This window comes from Temnothorax nylanderi, unplaced genomic scaffold (genome assembly GCF_030848795.1).
Source record: "Temnothorax nylanderi isolate EJ_2023f unplaced genomic scaffold, tnyl_v1.0 TNYL_tig0577_pilon, whole genome shotgun sequence".
NCBI lineage: Eukaryota > Metazoa > Arthropoda > Insecta > Hymenoptera > Formicidae > Temnothorax > Temnothorax nylanderi.
The window spans coordinates 68,493-86,334 of NW_027249639.1; positions in this window are offsets into that span (position 1 = coordinate 68,493).

Genomic DNA, 17,842 nt, shown 5'->3' on the forward strand with positions numbered 1-17,842 from the left:
TCCTTCCTCTAGGTCGGCGGGAGGAGTAGAAACTCCCCCCTCACGGTCCCGACCGACCGGGCGTTTGAAGTCAGGGTCGCCATCCCCTACCGGCAAATCGGGTCTCCGGTCTCCTAGAAGACCAGAGACCCTTACGGGGGTTGCCGGACCCCCATTCTTCCCGCCACTCCGATCCATAGATCGGCGGCAGGAAGGGTGGACTCTTGGACCCCGCACCTCACCAACGGGCCACCACAACATCCTCTGCGAGCAGAAGATGTCGGACGTAGCCCGCCGGATCCGAACGGGGAGCCCTCTCACCACGCCAAGGTGGTCCACCACGAGAGAGGTCCGGTCACAACCTAACCTAATAGTCCATCGCCTACCAACTAAAACCCCATGAGTTGCAACTCTTAACCTTAAGGGGAACCGTGGGAAATAGTTATTATTACTTCCACTGGCGTTTCCCAGTACAAAATTACGTTCCCTTACCCCACGGGGAGAAGGGTCAATCGGGGAGCGCCCTCAGGGAGCGCTTCAGCAACCAGTCACGGACTCCAGTCGGGGAGCGCCGCGGCGCCCAGAGGCGCCGCAACAACCAGTCATGGAGCCCCTTCGGGGAGCGCCTCAGCAACCAGTCAAGCAACCAGTCAAGACCCCCCTCCCCGCTTACGGCCCTAAGGGCCGAAAATCTACATTTGGTAGATCTAGGGGGAACTAACCCCAGTCCGCCCCCTATCTAGGGGGTGCCAATTCCAAAATTGGAATCAGCAGCGGGAACATGGCTGCCCAACCATGCCCCCACCCCCCTCGATGGCAGGAAGGCCAGCAGCCCCCCGCAGCCAACCCCCCAGAGGACCCCGCAACAACCAGTCACCGACCGAACCAATCGGGGAGCGCCAAAGGCAACCAGTCATGGAACGGATTGGGGAGCGTCACGACGCCACCAAAGGGCCCGCCACGAGGAGCCGCCCCTCTCCCCAGCCGACCTACTCCCCTTTAAACGAAGAGCAGGGGTCCGAGCCTAAGACCGAGTCCCAGGCCCCGGCCCCCACATACACCTCACACCACTCACTACATTCACACCACGCGGACAGCAGCAACCCACCACGAGGATCCCCAGTCCCGGGTCCAGTTCCCGAACACGCCGACCACGGCCACAGGACCGCCGGCACGAATAAGAGCCAGACCCGGGCGCACAGACCCCCAGGCCCCGCTGCCCGCGTTCATCCATATAACACAACTCCCACGCGGGGGGAGAGGGAAGAAGAGCCCCCGTCCAGCCGGGAGCCTCCCGCCCCCTTTTATTATTAGCCCAACTGACCCAACGAGCGACGGAGAACGAAACCGAGGCCCGAACCCCCCGCCACACCCGGCGCGGCCCAGCCGTCGAGTAGTTACACAAGACGAACCAGCCCGAACAGGGAAACGACTACGGGGAACGGCCCCCACGGCCCGAACCCGACCGCCCGTCCCCCCCATCCACGAGAGAAGCCCATCAGATAAGGGAGGGAAAGCCGCCGACTACTAAGTCAGCCATCAGCGGCCCCCCCCGCCCCCACCCCCAATCCCATAGGGGGCCCAGGCCCAGGTCACGTCTGACAGCTGGTCCAGACCCAAACCCCCAGACGAACCAGGGTGGGGCGGTGGTGGCGTGAACCACCTAGGAAATGGTTCCGCCTGCCCCTCCTCGGACATATGATCTATGCCAGGCCCTGGTCCGCCATGTTGACCCCCAGAAACACGATTCTAGGCCTAGTCAACCATAACTAATACACACCTGATGACAGGGTAAGCGGTCCCAGATGGCCCAATGGCCCCGGACCCCTTGCCACTCGTGTCCGCCTCAGGTCGGTGCATCCGCAGGGGCACACCCGCCCAGGGAGGAAGGAATAGGGGACAACCGCTCAGGGCACGCCTCCCCCCAAGCTAAGCGGCCCCCGCCCCTCCCCCCAAGTGGTTTTTATAGAGGTGTCCTTCCTCTCCACCTCGCCGGTGGGGGGGAAAACGAGCGCGTCCGCCAGGACGAGAGCCCCGCTTCACGTGCCGACTGAGGATCGGCCACGGTCAGCCGCAAGCCCCCCCTCGGCGGCACCCACCCGACACCCCCCCTCTCGGTTGCGGCTAAACCGGCTCCTATTACACCTGGGTAATTGGTATTAATCCAGAATCTGAAATATGATTGTGTATCTTAATGTTTTATAATATGAGAAATTTCTTAAGTTGCAAATGTTCTTATATTTTAATAAAAATTGGATAAAAGAAATCAAAAAACTATTTTTTAATGTTTTACAACTGGAGAAAATAATAGTTTGATTGACTCACTGTTGCTGGATTATCTCAATCTCATTAGCTTGCACAGGAAATTTTATCCATTGTGGTATAATGACATTTATTGCATTTATAATTTTATGTATTGCACCACTAATAGATGCCTGGCACATACGCTTAGAAAATCTTGTCCAACTCTTCTTTGATAGGACCTTGAACTTACAAAATTTAACGTTGCTAGAACCTTTACAATTGTTACGTCCTGCTGACTCCACGATTTCTTTCTTTCGTGGGATCGCTCATTTCATCACACGAAACAGACGGAAACCGTAAAATACGAAGCGGATGCACTCCAACTGTCATCGCTCATTAAATAGTAAATGACGAAACCTTCCAGAAGACTCGAGCCTAATAAAATAGGCAAATTATAGACTTGTTTGTCGCATTCCATTCTAATTCCACGAAATGAAGCACGAAATTTCAATTATCTCGAAATTTCGTGGCATAGGGCGCAATAAATTAAAAATGCCATAAGGATCTGGGTGACCTCTCGGGTCACGGGGGAGCTGATCTCACGCTTTTCTGTGAAACGCAGATTTGACCTAAGACCCACGGCTCGCGGCGATTGATAAAGTTAAGCCTCTGGAAGGGACTGTCAAAGGGCAAGTGATAACGTACTCGCCAATGAATAGCCGCTAATTAGAAATTGCTCATAGACAATGACGATTTTTGGGGAAACTCGCCAGGGGATAGGCGGAAAATCGAAACCGACGTTACGATCAAAAGAGAACTCCACCAATCAAATCAGAATAAAACATAATCCCGCCTCCTTAATTTTGTATAAAAATCGCGACTATGCGCACTTGGAGGCACTTCTGATCCAGTCCGAGACGTTTTATCTTGAAGCCATATTTACCAGCCGCACTTTTTACTCAAACGTGAAACAGATTTCTGTTGCTCCCGCGGTTTCAACAATCGCGAGTAGATTCTGTGCGCGTCAAGATCACGTCGCAGTCCCGAACCGAGTCAAACCTACGTCGGGAAGAATCCGCCGCAATCACCTCAGATTCCACGATCGCAACCATCAATAGTAAGCCCGAGATACCCGCTCGCTTGTCATTATACATCTTTACATAAATATATATATGTATATACTATATACGAGAATACATATATATATATATATAAATTTATCTTTAAAACCTCCCCCCATTTCGGATTCAAAATCATAAACTAATTTTTAGTGTACTCGCAAATACACCGCCGCAAGTCCTTGGGCATAACTATCCGGAATCGGATAAAACGAAACAGGCGCGCTCGTATAGTGGAGCGACAGCTCCTTGCTTCATTTTTAAGACGCAAACAGTATCCGCATATCGACCACTCTATCCTTGATTCTCCCCTTTCGCCATCTCCCTCACCTGTCTGTTGTTCCCTTGGGTATCGGGTGTTCCCCGATACCCCAGAATCATCCCCCTTTTTGGAACCTTCCTACTCTCCAGTTCCTTCCAAGGAACTTGCGGAGTTCCGGGAGAGATCTCCAACTTTCAATTTCTCCCCGGTTTCTTTCGTATATCGAGAGGAATCTGTAGACAGAACTGGTTCCCCCGCGCTCTCTACCTCGACCACCCTCTTCCGAGACCGATCACCCTCTCCCTCCTTCTCCGACTCGAGTATCGAAATACACTAGGAATTCTCCCCCCGAACCTCATCCCCCATAAAAATAGTTTACGAATATATAAATTTATAGTCAATTAATAACCATTAATTGTACCGTAATCATAATCTTACGAAACCGTAAATTTTAAATAACTATTTCTTTGAAATAATTCTGGATATCCTACACTAATGACTATGTTACCAAATTAATGTTTGTCTATTTTATACATTGTCTTTTGTATCTACACATACATAGCCCATACTCTTTCTTCACAATCTGATGTAAAATATTAGTTAACTTACCAAATGTATTCTGGCGGGCAGGATAGCCATTTACTATAGATTCATTTCCCTTAAAATCCTGCTCGATGACCTCCGTACCATTGTAACACCCGCGCCTTCTACACACACACACGCCGCACTCACACGCATTTATGTAACACAATGATTTTCCATTTTGTTCTTTTCTTGTAATAAATGTGTAATAATTTTAAAATGATATTGGCTTTCCATTATTTAATTTAAGGCCTCGCCTCACCGCTACCTCTCTAAATCGCACAAGGTCCGATCCCCGGTAATAGGGATATTACATCCTTGACCGAAAACAGGACCGCGAGTGCACGAAACTCTCAGCTGGCGTAATAGCGTCCCTTCTGGACGTTGACCCACCACTAGAGTTGTCCCGAAAAGTGCATTCGACTCGAGGCACGCGCCCTTCTAGCGTGAACCCGAGAGAACATAAAGATCTCGTTACGTCTTCCCATACCCCCTCCCTTGGATAGCCTTTTCTTCGCTATCCGTTGAACCAATATACCTAAATTCCGGGGTTCTGACGTAACACAATTAAAAAAAAATAATTAAGATATATTTACAATAGCTTACATAACTATTATAATTTGCAACATGTGAGCAGTATATTTTGATATAATAGATATTTATCTTTAACTTGATCATTATTTTACCTTTAATTCCAATAGAATCGCTGTTGGTCTTACAGCTTCTTGCACATAAGGTCGTATGTTTATGCATAATGCCAACACAGCATCTTTTGAAAGCCTGTGCATTAAATATTTTTAATATATATATTTATATTCACAATATATTTACACTGTTACATAAAATAAAATAAACAAGATATATAATAAATAAGACACAATAAATTCAAAGTTCTATGTATAAAAACTATTTTTATTTTAAAATATATAAATTATTATATTTATGTAATTTACCTTTATACTTTTCTTCATGTTTTTATTTTTAATATTTAATCTTGTTAAAGTATTTTTTTACCTACCGATATAAAGAAAGAAATTGTGATTCTGGAATTTCAAAAGGGTTAACTGCATCTCGCAGTTGTCTTCTCTGTATTCTTAATAAATTATTTTCTTCCTCATTAGCCATTTGCAAAACCTACCATACTACAGCCATATTATAATTATGCATAAAAATATTATTAAAACGTTGTATATAATATTATAATATTATAACTATACTATTATAATTGTATGTCGATGAATGCTAATAAGAATGTATATATACATATGTACCGTACCACATTTATTCTAATTCCGAAGTACATTTATTAATTCCCTAGATTTCCGCCTTTCCGCCACCAAGTTTCATGGCGAAAAAGTTCACGTGAAAAGTTTCATATTTCCGCGGTTGGGAGAGGTACATGATCGCGCGAAATCATAGAGTTCACGTGAAACTTTTCACTTTTCACGTTTCCACCCTAGGGGAAAAGTACATGATCGCTGCCAGCGCGCGTCTCGTTCCGTTTCGTAAGTCCTGTCACGGTCGCCATTTTGGGATTACCGTGTACCTGGCAGACTGCAATTTCCATACGCGCGACTTCACGATTCACGCACTAACAGATTGACGCCTTATCGCGGCCTATATATACTGTGACAGGACAGAGGGTCGGTAATGCCACGACTTGAATTTTATATGAATTTATTCACGGTCGCCACTCGGTTTTATCTTTGCCCACCGAGAAAGATATGAATATGTATATCACTGACCCTTTCGATGACCTTGCTATTCCCCTTTTTCTGTTTCAGGTTCTCTGGATGGATCGCTGTTGGACTGCCGCTGGACTGCCGCTGGACCGTCGTGGGACTGCCGCTGTGCACCGCTGGACTGCCTCGGGACCTTTGCTGGACCGCCACTGGATCTCCGTTTGGAACGCCGACAGGTAAGGTGAGTAGGTATATCGAAATCAGGATCGTTGTGCAGGAAATGTTAATAACTTGTCACTCGTGTCAATTTCGGGTAAAATTTAATTTATTTTCCCTTTCACACACACATCTTAAGCATAGTTGCCATTTCCTGAGCCTGGTAGCATTCGGTCGCATGTAGAGGGGATGGAGTGGGGATGGCTCTCGTGAGTCACGTGACGGCCCGTGACGCACACAAGCCACGTACCGTGTACGTGTGCGCTCGTGGCTTCGACCAACGTCGTGCGATTCGTGCGAATAGATCGAGACAGACATATGACTGTCTGTCTCTTTCTTTCCTTCGTGCCGCTCGAGCGCGGCGCTGACGATACGTTCAATAAAGAAAGAGTTAACGAAATCCACATTATAAGTAATTTGTTTTGAACAGTAAAAATATTTAGATATACATATTCTTTGTACAGGGTGCTTCCGCAACATACACATCAGTAAGTCGGGTTGCCTATTCGAGCAGGCGCGCATGGTCGTTCACAATTGCGTTGACTTTGGTGCATCACCTATAATCACTCGCATATCTTTTTTACAATAAAATGAACTTTGTAGCGCCCGAAGTTGTAATACATTTGTGACGGTTTTGCATAGCGATAACGTTAAAACAGAAGTCGAGATGACAATACAGGTTATGAAATAAATTTTATTAACAAAACGAAAGATATCTTTTCTCTTACGAAAAAAGCTCGTATCATAGTCCATCATAATCATTATATATTATAATTTTATTACTTAAATTATTTTTTGCACACAATGTTTATACACAGGACAAAAGTCAGCAATTAGCATATGTGTGCAAATTTAAATTATAAGTCGGCCAATAAATTTCATTCAATGTAAGTTTAAATAATGGCAGAAATCACTATTAACAAATCTTACAATATTCATTTTGTTACATTAATAAATAATTTATCATTAAATTGATAATCAATTTAATATATATCAATACTAATAAGCATTATATATAATTCTTTATATAAATGATGCTGCTGCATCTTAAAAATCTTAATCTTAATCTCATAAACAAGAGGAAAAGAGATCGAATTACAAATCGGGCGTAGAATGAAAAGAAATTGAATTTTACCATTCTGATATAGTGTAAAATTCAATTATGTTATATAAAATAAATACTTAATAATACAGATAATAATAATAATACCTGACCTTGAAGCCGTGCACTAAGAAGGGGCACGGACAGCTCCTCGGCCAGCCGCGGGTGGTCCTACGACGGCTGTCCGCGGACGAAGCGTGGCGAGCGGGCGCGGTATCCCGAGGGAGCCTGGGGCTCAGCGCGTGGGAAGCAAACCCACGGGCCTGCGGAACGGTGGCGCGCTACCGGGTGGCCCAGCCAACCGCGATCAGTCGAGATGCGGCCTCGTCCGCCAGGGCGGACGATTTCCGGGGGGCAGCGGGACCCAGTGGCTGCACCATCACGTTGCAGAGGACAACGGTCACCGTGAGCGAGACGGTGACGGTGACGGCGGGGCCGCAAGCGGCGGCGCCGAACGAAGCGGACGAATCGGAGGGATTCCACAGTCCGTCGTCCGAGGAAGAACCCCAGGAGGACGAGAAGAAGGCCCTCCACTAGAGTGTAAGAGGCGCGAAGCGTTCCGAGGACGGAAGCTAGAGTGTAATAAAGTTTTGTTTATGTTGGCATACTCCGTCCGGCGCAATAGTACATAAGATAGAGATAAGTTGCGCGATGACAATCGCCGGGCTACGGCCCACTTAGCACGTAAGCTTGATTTGACGATCCACAGATAATTTAGTTCCGTTTGGCACGAAAGTGCTCGGCTCGGCCGGTAAACATTAATTAATTTGATGCGCGTGGATCGCAAGGCAGCGCAGAATAGATAGCGCCGAGCCACACACAATCTTCGTTCCCGAAACATACGGAGGTAACTCCGTGAGGCGACGCAAAGCCAAACGAGGTAAAATAACTACCGGTGCCACGTTAGGGCATCGCGGGAGACAGGCACAGCCGAACCGCGCCACGATCCGATCACCGGGAGGCAAAATACGGAACCGCGGTAAATGGCGGTCCGATCGGGCGGACTTAGGAACAAGGTAACCATCGGTGCCACGTCAGGGCACTGCGAGAAATAGGCACAGCCGAACCGCGTTGCGATCCGACCACCAGGAGGCGAAGTAGCGAGACAGACGTCTTCTCCGAGGAAAAACCGGCGGTGCCGTGTCGGGAAGACCTGGTACACCCGATGGACCAGGCGCCGTCGCGATCCGAACTCCTAGACGAGAGTTACGGGGACGGTCCGCGAAAACGATACCCAGGCGCCGGCTACGGGAACCGAGGCCGGAATACAGACGGGAAGGGTCGCAGAAGCGGGCACCGGGGGTCGCCGTCAACGGCGGGCACCGCGAAGTGCACCTGGACATCTTCGTCGAGAAGTCGGTCCGGGTGCCCGTATAGAAACGTCAGAAGACTCGTGCGCACAGGTCGACGTCGACGAAACGCGAATATTGTAAGTAGTGGGAAACCACTACCCGGGAGGTAATAGAGCATGTTATCATTAAGGGGACGCATGTGGAATTTTCCACCGCGAACATCTGGCGCGGCCAGAACTGACAAACACCAGATGTTACTGCGTCGTAGCCCGCATTCCGGAAAGAGAAAGCGGCCGCGGCGCGATGGAAGGGGAAAAGACCGTAAGTGGGGAGCCTGCGAACGGAATATTCCTCGAGGCAGTCTCTCGTGGGCGCTCGTAAAGGTAACATCTCTCTCGCGCGTATATCTCGGTGTGTCGTGAAAAGTTCGCGATCGTCTACCGGATTACGATAATTAGTTTACCACAGCGTCCGAAACCAACGGGAACGCCCGCGAAACGCGTTAATTGTCGCCGATACAAAAGGCGAACGGTCCGAGTGAACCGAAAAGTGAAACTTCGCACTTTGCGAGACGTGCGACCGCCATCTTGCGCGGATATTGTAACAGCGAAAACCTGTTTGTGTAAAACGAAGATTATGAATAAATGGAAACTACACTTGTGAAAATAAAAGAGTTAACGATTACTTACCTGATACTTACCTGCACGGGTGTCAGCCATCTTCTATAATCGTTGACCCGGGTCGGAGTTTATCACCGGTGCTACATCAGTGGACATCGGGGATGAGGCACCAGCGGCGAAATCTCGAAAAATTATAGTAACAATTAAGTTAATTTACCACGGTACTTATACTTACCTCGGGGGAGTGGCGGTCAGCCATCTTGTGTACGCGGGGATCCTGGTCGGCAGTCAGCAGCGATGATCGATGGGCCGGCGACACAGATGAGGCACCCATTCCAAAAACCTGAAAATAATAACAATTAATTAAGATAATTCACCACGGTACTTATACTTACCTCGGGGGAGCAGTGGTCAGCCATCTTGTGTACGCGGGGGTCCTGACGGGCGTTCAACAGCGATGATCCATGGGCCGGCGACACGGATGAGGCACCCGTTCCGAAAACCTGAAAATAATAAATATTAATTGACTTAATTTACCACGGTGTCGGGACTTAGCCTGGTGGTAAGCCATCTCGATACTGCGTATACCTAGGCTGGTGATGAGCGTCGATGATCCGAGAGGAGACGATGGAGAATGGGCACCCCGGTCGAGAATCTGAAAAGAGGATTGTTTAAACAAATTAGTTGACCATACACTCATAAATACTTACCTTCTCGGTGGATTGAGGACAAACCGAGTGGCGACCGATGACTTAGAGGGCATAAAAGAGCGTTCCGTGACCCAATGTTATACCGTTCGGTTACAACCTAACTTAACATAAACAAAATTTAAACAAAAAATACATATTCTTTGTCTTGGAATATGCTTGCGCTTATGTAATAAAGATCTAACCATGTTTTTAAACATAACGCAATCCTGCACATAAAATGCAAAACACGTTGAAAAACGTTAAAACGCGTTATAAATTAAGAGATAACGATGGAGCCAGAACGAAACCGTTATTCATTTGAGGAATTAACGGACATGATTCTTATTTATGGCGAGTGTCGCAAAAATCAAAGGCAAGCGGCTGCACTTTACCCCCGAAGATTTCCAGAGAGACGACACCCAGATGGATTCTTTCATCGATTTCATGAGAGATTAAGAAGAAATGGATAGTTTAATAAATCTCGGAGGCCGATTCATGTTTCGCAGAGAAACCAGGAGGCAGTTGATGCTGTTCAACAGGCTCTTGTTGCAAATACTCATACAAGCACAAGAGCAATTGCCATATATTTAAATATGAATCATATAACAGTTCATAAAATAATTAAACATTCTTTGGGTTGGCATCCGTTCAAACGGCACACAACACATAAACTTATACCTCGTGATATGCCACGACGACTAAATTTTTGTGAATACGTTGTTGATCATGTAAGTTAGTTTAAATTTACTTTTATTATAACATACTTAGACATTGTTATTATTTATCAACTTGTGTCGTCAATTTTATATTAAATTATTCAATTTTTGCAGGTGGATTTCAATGATGCCGGAAATAATAAATTTTTGAAAAATATTTTCTGGACGGATGAAGCAACTTTTGGGAGTGATGGATGCATAAACCGTCATAATGAGCATCACTATGCAGAACGCAATCCACACTGCATAAAAGAAAAAAATGTTCAAGGACGGTGGACTGTAAACGTGTGGCTGGCAATTATAGATGATCACATCATTGGCCCCGAATTTATTGAGGGAAATGTGGATGCATGTTATTATTCACAATTTCTTCTCCATCGGCTTGATGAATTATTAGAAAATGTGCCACTAGCTATTAGGCTAGAAATGATATTCCAACAAGATGGACATCCCGCCCACACTTCTCTTTTGGCAAGAACTGTTTTAAATAGAAAATTTCCTGGGAGATGGATCGGACTTCATGATCCTCAAGAGTGGCCATCACGTTCTCCTGACCTTACCCCTATGGACTTTTTCGCGTGGAGCTTTTTAAAGAATAAAGTGTACGAAACTCTCCCCGAAAATGAGGAAGATTTAAAAAATAGAATTCGCAACGCATGTGCAGAAATCACTCCTGCCATGCTAAACAGAGTGAGAGAAAATTTCATGCGCAGAATCGCGTTATGTTTAGAGGAAGATGGCAATTACATCGAACATCTGTTATAAGCATATAAATTTATTTATTATTTAGATAAAAAATATTATTTAGTTTTGTTTTAAATTGTATTTTTTGCACATATATGTTCAATGTTCCTTTATTTTATTATTATGTTAATTCATTATGAATATCTGTGTTAAACATTCGTATTATTAAACATATCTTTTATCTATATTTTTTAACTATACCTGAGTAAAAGCTAATTTCCCCTGCCTCACTCACTGTCGGATTTGCAATTCAAGGTTTGATTCTCAAATTCTTACAAAAAATGTTCGCATACGAAAATGACGGCGTGTTCACTGATTGGCATATAACTTTTATATCTTAAATTATATACGCCGTCATTTTCGTATGCGAACATTTTTTGCAAGAATTTGAGAATCAAACCTTAAATTGCAAGTCCGACAGTGAATGAGGCAGGGGAAATTAGTTTTTACTCAGGTATAGTTCAAAAATATAGATAAAAGATATGTTTAATAATACAAACACAGATATTTACAATACAAACACAGATTTTTAATAATACTAACACAGATATTCATAATGAATTAACATAATAATAAAATAAAGGAACATTGAACATATATGTGCAAAAAATACAATTTAAAACAAAACTAAATAATATTTTTTATCTAAATAATAAATAAATTTATATGCTTATAACAGATGTTCGATGTAATTGCCATCTTCCTCTAAACATAACGCGATTCTGCGCATGAAATTTTCTCTCACTCTGTTTAGCATGGCAGGAGTGATTTCTGCACATGCGTTGCAAATTCTATTTTTTAAATCTTCCTCATTTTCAGGGAGAGTTTCGTACACTTTATTCTTTAAAACGCCCCACGCGAAAAAGTCCATAGGGGTAAGGTCGGGAGAACGTGGTGGCCACTCTTGAGGACCATGAAGTCCGATCCATCTCCCAGGAAATTTTCTATTTAAAACAGTTCTCGCCAAAAGAGAAGTGTGGGCGGAATGTCCATCTTGTTGGAATATTATTTCTAGCCTAATAGCTAGTGGCACATTTTCTAATAATTCATCAAGCCGATGGAGAAGAAATTGTGAATAATAACGTGCATCCACATTTCCCTCAATAAATTCAAGGCCAATAATGTGATCATCTATAATTGCCAGCCACACGTTTACAGTCCATCGTCCTTGAACATTTTTTTCTTTTATGCAGTGTGGATTGCGTTTTGCATAGTGATGCTCATTATGACGGTTTATGCATCCATCACTCCCAAAAGTTGCTTCATCCGTCCAAAGAATATTTTTCAAAAATCTATCATTTCCGGCATCATTGAAATCCACCTGCAAAAATTGAATAATTTAATATAAAATTGACGACACAAGTTGATAAATAATAACAATGTCTAAGTATGTTATAATAAAAGTAAATTTAAACTAACTTACATGATCAAGAACGTATTCACAAAAATTTAATCGTCATGGCATATCACGAGGTATAAGTTTATGTGTTGTGTGCCGTTTGAACGGATGCCCACCCAAAGAATGTTTAATTATTTTATGAACTGTTATATGATTCATATTTAAATCTATGGCAATTGCTCTTGTGCTTGTATGAGGATTTGCAACAAGAGCCTGTTGAACAGTGTCAACTGCCTCCTGGTTTCTCTGCGGAACATGGATCGGCCTCCGAGATTTATTAAACTGTCCATTTCTTCTTAATCTCTCATGAAGTCGATGAAAGAATCCATGGTCTGGGTGTCGTCTCTCTGGAAATCTTCGGGCGTAAAGTGCAGCCGCTTGCCTTTGATTTTTTCGACACTCGCCATAAATAACAATCATGTCCGTTAATTCCTCAAATGAATAAGGGTTTCGTTCTGGCTCCATCGTTATCTCTTAATTTATAACGCGTTTTAACCTCTATGAGTTTCACGTCAATTTCCCTTAAACAAAAGGCGATCGGGAGGCTACGATGCACGGAGTGCAAGAAGGGAAACAATAATCCAAAAAGCAACATTTAGCATGTGCTAAAATTATTCAAATGCAGTTAACGAATATATTTCTTATTTATTGAGCCAAGAAAATCAAACGCAGTGGCTGCATTTTGCGTTCATAAATTTTCGACAACATCCAAAATACAGTTTCTTTCACTACCTTTATGAAAAATTTTTCTTTACGAAAACAAATGGATAATTTTATAAATCTAGCAGGTCAATTCATGTTTCGCAAAAAAAACAGGACTTTTTTGCCTTTTTACGAAGTAAAGTATCAATTTCTACCAGACAATATAGAAACTTTTAAAATCAGAATAGGTAACTCGTCATTCAGAGATCCTCTTATGATGAAAAAAGTGATAAAAAATTTTATATGCAGGATTGCGTTATGTTTAAAAACATGGTTACATCAAATCTTTATTACATAAGCGCTAGCATATTCCAAGACAAAGAATATGTATTTTTTGTTTAAATTCTGTTTATGTTAAGTTAGGTCAGGTATTATTACTATTATCTGTATTATTAAGTAATAAAATTATAATATATAATGATTATGATGGACTATGATACGAGCTTTTTTCGTAAGAGAGAAGATATCTTTCGTTTTGTTAATAAAATTTATTTCATAACCTGTATTGTCATCTCGACTTCTGTTTTAACGTTATCGCTATGGAAAACCGTCACAAATGTATTACAACTTCGGGCGCTACAAAGTTCATTTTATTGTAAAAAAAGATATGCGAGTGATTATAGGTGATGCACCGAAGTCCACGCAATTGTGAACGACCATGCGCGCCTGCTCGAATAGGCAACCCGACTTACTGATGTGTATGTTGCGGAAGCACCCTGTACATAATATATTTTTTATATACAGTATATAATAAAATTATAAAAATCCTAAAACAAAAAATATATTATGTACAAAGAATATGTATATCTAAATATTTTTACTGTTCAAAACAAATTACTTATAATGTGGATTTCGTTAACTCTTTCTTTATTGAACGTATCGTCAGCGCCGCGCTCGAGCGACACGAAGGAAAGAAAGAGACAGACAGTCATATGTCTGTCTCGATCTATTCGCACGAATCGCACGACGTTGGCCGAAGCCACGAGCGCACACGTACACGGTACGTGGCTTGTGTGCGTCACGGGCCGTCACGTGACTCACGAGAGCCATCCCTACTCCATCCCCTCTACATGCGACCGAATGCTACCAGGCTCAGGAAATGGCAACTCTGATCTTAAGTACAAAATTTTCCGCACGCGTAACCGCACTATGCGAGTAATTATCGATTCTACGTTCGCAATATATTGTAATGTTTCGTTCGCAATATATTGTAATGTTTCGCGTTGTTATAACGTAGTTTAACTTTTCTCCGGATTCGCTCCGTACGCGGGATTCTCGTAGTTCGCAGACAGGCAGATACCTACGCGTCCGCACTGTATCGTGTCTGGCGAGAGACTCCTCGAGTGCTCGCCCTTCCTAGCGGTTGTTCTCGCTCAGCGTCATGCGATCCTCACGTGTGTTCACGTGTCCCTATTGTGTGCTCACTGTATTCGTACGCGTGTTCGCTCGCCGTTTGTCGCAAACAAGTTTTTCTACCACTTTCTCCATTCTTCTAGAAAGTTCCATCACGTACCGCGTGATTTTAACATTATTACTTTCGCTACGATATATGCGGTTGTTAACAACAATTATATACCCACGCGTTAACAAATTTTATCATCTTACGTTCTTGTGGCGCTTTCCAAGTACTCGTGTCTTAGAAGGCGTCACATTATGCCGGTGTTTTACACATTATCGCAACGCCATACGCTCGTGCTATGCCCCTTTACGTTACTGTAAATTCGACTTTGGAAATCCGCTGATTTTTCCTCATGGCTGTGACGGGCGTGTGTCGCTGCGCTTACATCTCCAATTTTATCATAATCGGATCAACCGTTCGCTAGTTCCTACCACGAGCGTGTTGGGTTTTTTCTGACCCCGCTATCGTTATCCCCGTATCGCTTAGTACCTATTTCCGCTTTTGCCATATCTCTATCTCTTATGGTTCGCTACTTCCTAGGGCGATGGCCTGGCGTCGATGCCGACCTTGTATTCGCGTTCCCTAGGCTATTCGAAAGCTATTTCCGCTTTCAGCTTCGCGATAGGCCTGCTGGATAATTAGTTCCTTGCGCGGTGGAGTTGGGTCGTTACTGACCCCATGTCCGAATTCCCCGTGACGCTTAGGCTCTAATTCTAACCTCATATATCGCCTAGCTTGCACGGTTCGCTACTTGTCGGGGTGTTAATCGTACCTCGTCAACCTTGATATTTTCGAATTCCCCGTATGACCCTGAACGCGCCTATACCAGTTGCTATCACGGATTACGCACCGTTCGCTATTTTCGCGAGCATTGACTCTATGTGAGTGCCGTTTCGATAACCGCGTCCTCCGGACTCACCTGAAGTCGATGGTACCCTTGGTTACCGTGTGGGATGTCTCGTTTGTCCGTTCGCGGGGCAGTGGTCCGCCATTGACGGGAGTGGGTGTGATGGATTCTTCGCGTCCTCCGGAAGCTGTTGGTACCCCTTGTTCCCGGAGAATGTGGCTAGTTCGCTATCTAGCGAACCCAGTGCGCTGTGACGTTCGTGTTTTCTTTCCCGGGTGTACCAGGTGTCCCTGGACTCGCACGCAACGGAATTAGTCACTTTCGCGTTCTAGCTTTTAAATAAACCGTTATTTCGCGCGGGTGACTTTAGAATCGCGTTCCTTACTTCCCGCTTAAGACATTTCCAAATAGTGACTTTTCACTTTCGGGATCATGCTCTATGTATTCCCCCGAGTGTACCCATAACCTTAGAATGTTAATCTATGCTCTTTCTATTCGTTAAATCTTTGCAACATGTGCTTTCGCTGGTTATGTTTCGCGTCGCGTGGCGGAGGAAATAAAGGGTAGGTTTTTTTGTAGAAATATAACTTTATTAACCCGCCAATAAGGCGTCAGTCTTTTACCCGACTAGTTGTCCTATTCAACTTAAATCATAGCGCAATATGGCGCTTAGCAAATCAACTTAACCTCTATTTTATATATGGTGAACAAAATAAATCGTTGCGCAATATGGCGCTTAACAAAAAATAAACCTTTGCGCAATATGGCGCTTCACACAAAATAAACTCTTGCGCAATGTGGCGCTTACTCTTAATTCTACGGCACGCTAATGGCGTCTTTGTCGCTCTTAGCTTAATTCAGTCGGTTGAACAGTTGATATCTCCGGTGATTGTCTCACTTTCCTCCTCGCCATCCTTGCGCTGGTCGTCCATCTTCACCCACCGCTTCGTCGTCAGCTGCATTCGCATCGAGGTGTGTTTCACCTCCATGATTAGCTCATGCCTCCGCAGCACCACCGTCGGTAACCCATTCTCCATTTTGGCTACTTTCGAGAATAACGCCACCGGCGTCGGCAATGGCGGCTCCATGCGGCTGGCTGCTGGGCCTGCCCCAGCCGTCGGCTGCACGGTTCACAATGATGCATCTAATCCTATATAAACTTAAAAAATTTTCAAAAATTTTTATCTCTACTTTTGGAAGCTTTTAGTAACTTATCGACTATGCCACCTCGTCGTCGACAAGGAGAAAGTACAACCCATATAGGGTTTTACTAACGGTCTTATTCTGGCCCAAAACTGGTCCCCAAGTCACCAATATTGGCGTGATAATGGCAGCCACGACTAGCCCAGCAATGGGACTTCTGTGGAATGATAACTTCGGTCCAGCAATGGGTAACAATGTACGGCCAAACGTGGTAACCAATCATGGGCCATTAATGGTTAATCTGTCCTGCCAATGGGTGCTTACGAAAAAGCGCTCGGAGTCAGAATTTGACCAGAGGTACGCACGCCTCTCTATGATTCAAGTATTTCATGTTCTGCCCCAATTTGTCTGAAATAGCAACCCGGATCGCTTGAATAGGGCTAGATAGTGGATAGGGCTTTCTGCACAAGAATATTTGAACACGTTACGTTACCGTAAGTAATTACATATATTTAGGCCGTAAATTTAGACTTGATCTGAGCGTAGTAAGTCCGAATTTACACACAAATGTAAATAAATCAGCACTTAACGTAACGTAGCGTGTTACAAATGTTCTTGTGCTGAGAACCTAACCAAGATATTGGATTTCGTTCTTATTCAAGATACCGTTCTTCAAGAGGTAACTATTACATATATTCAATAATATATGCAATACATATAATAAATAAATATATAATATTTATATCTTTTCCTTCAGATTTACTTTGCCGAGATATTGGATTTTGTCACAAACCTATATTTATAGGTTACTGTCCATGAAAAGGTAATTATTACATTTATTTAATAATGTATATATATTGAAATTTAATGTCTACAGTTAGCATTTATTACGTATTTAAATATATATTTTGTTCCATACACGTAAATTAACATTAACTGCTTGTACATAATACTTTTTAAAGTAAAACTTTAACCTTACTTTACGTTGAAATTATTAATAATTAATTAAAAAATAAAATGAAATTATTAATTATTATTAATATATATTTTCTTACATATACGTACATTTATTTGACGTTTTGCATGTACAGATGTATTTTATGTTA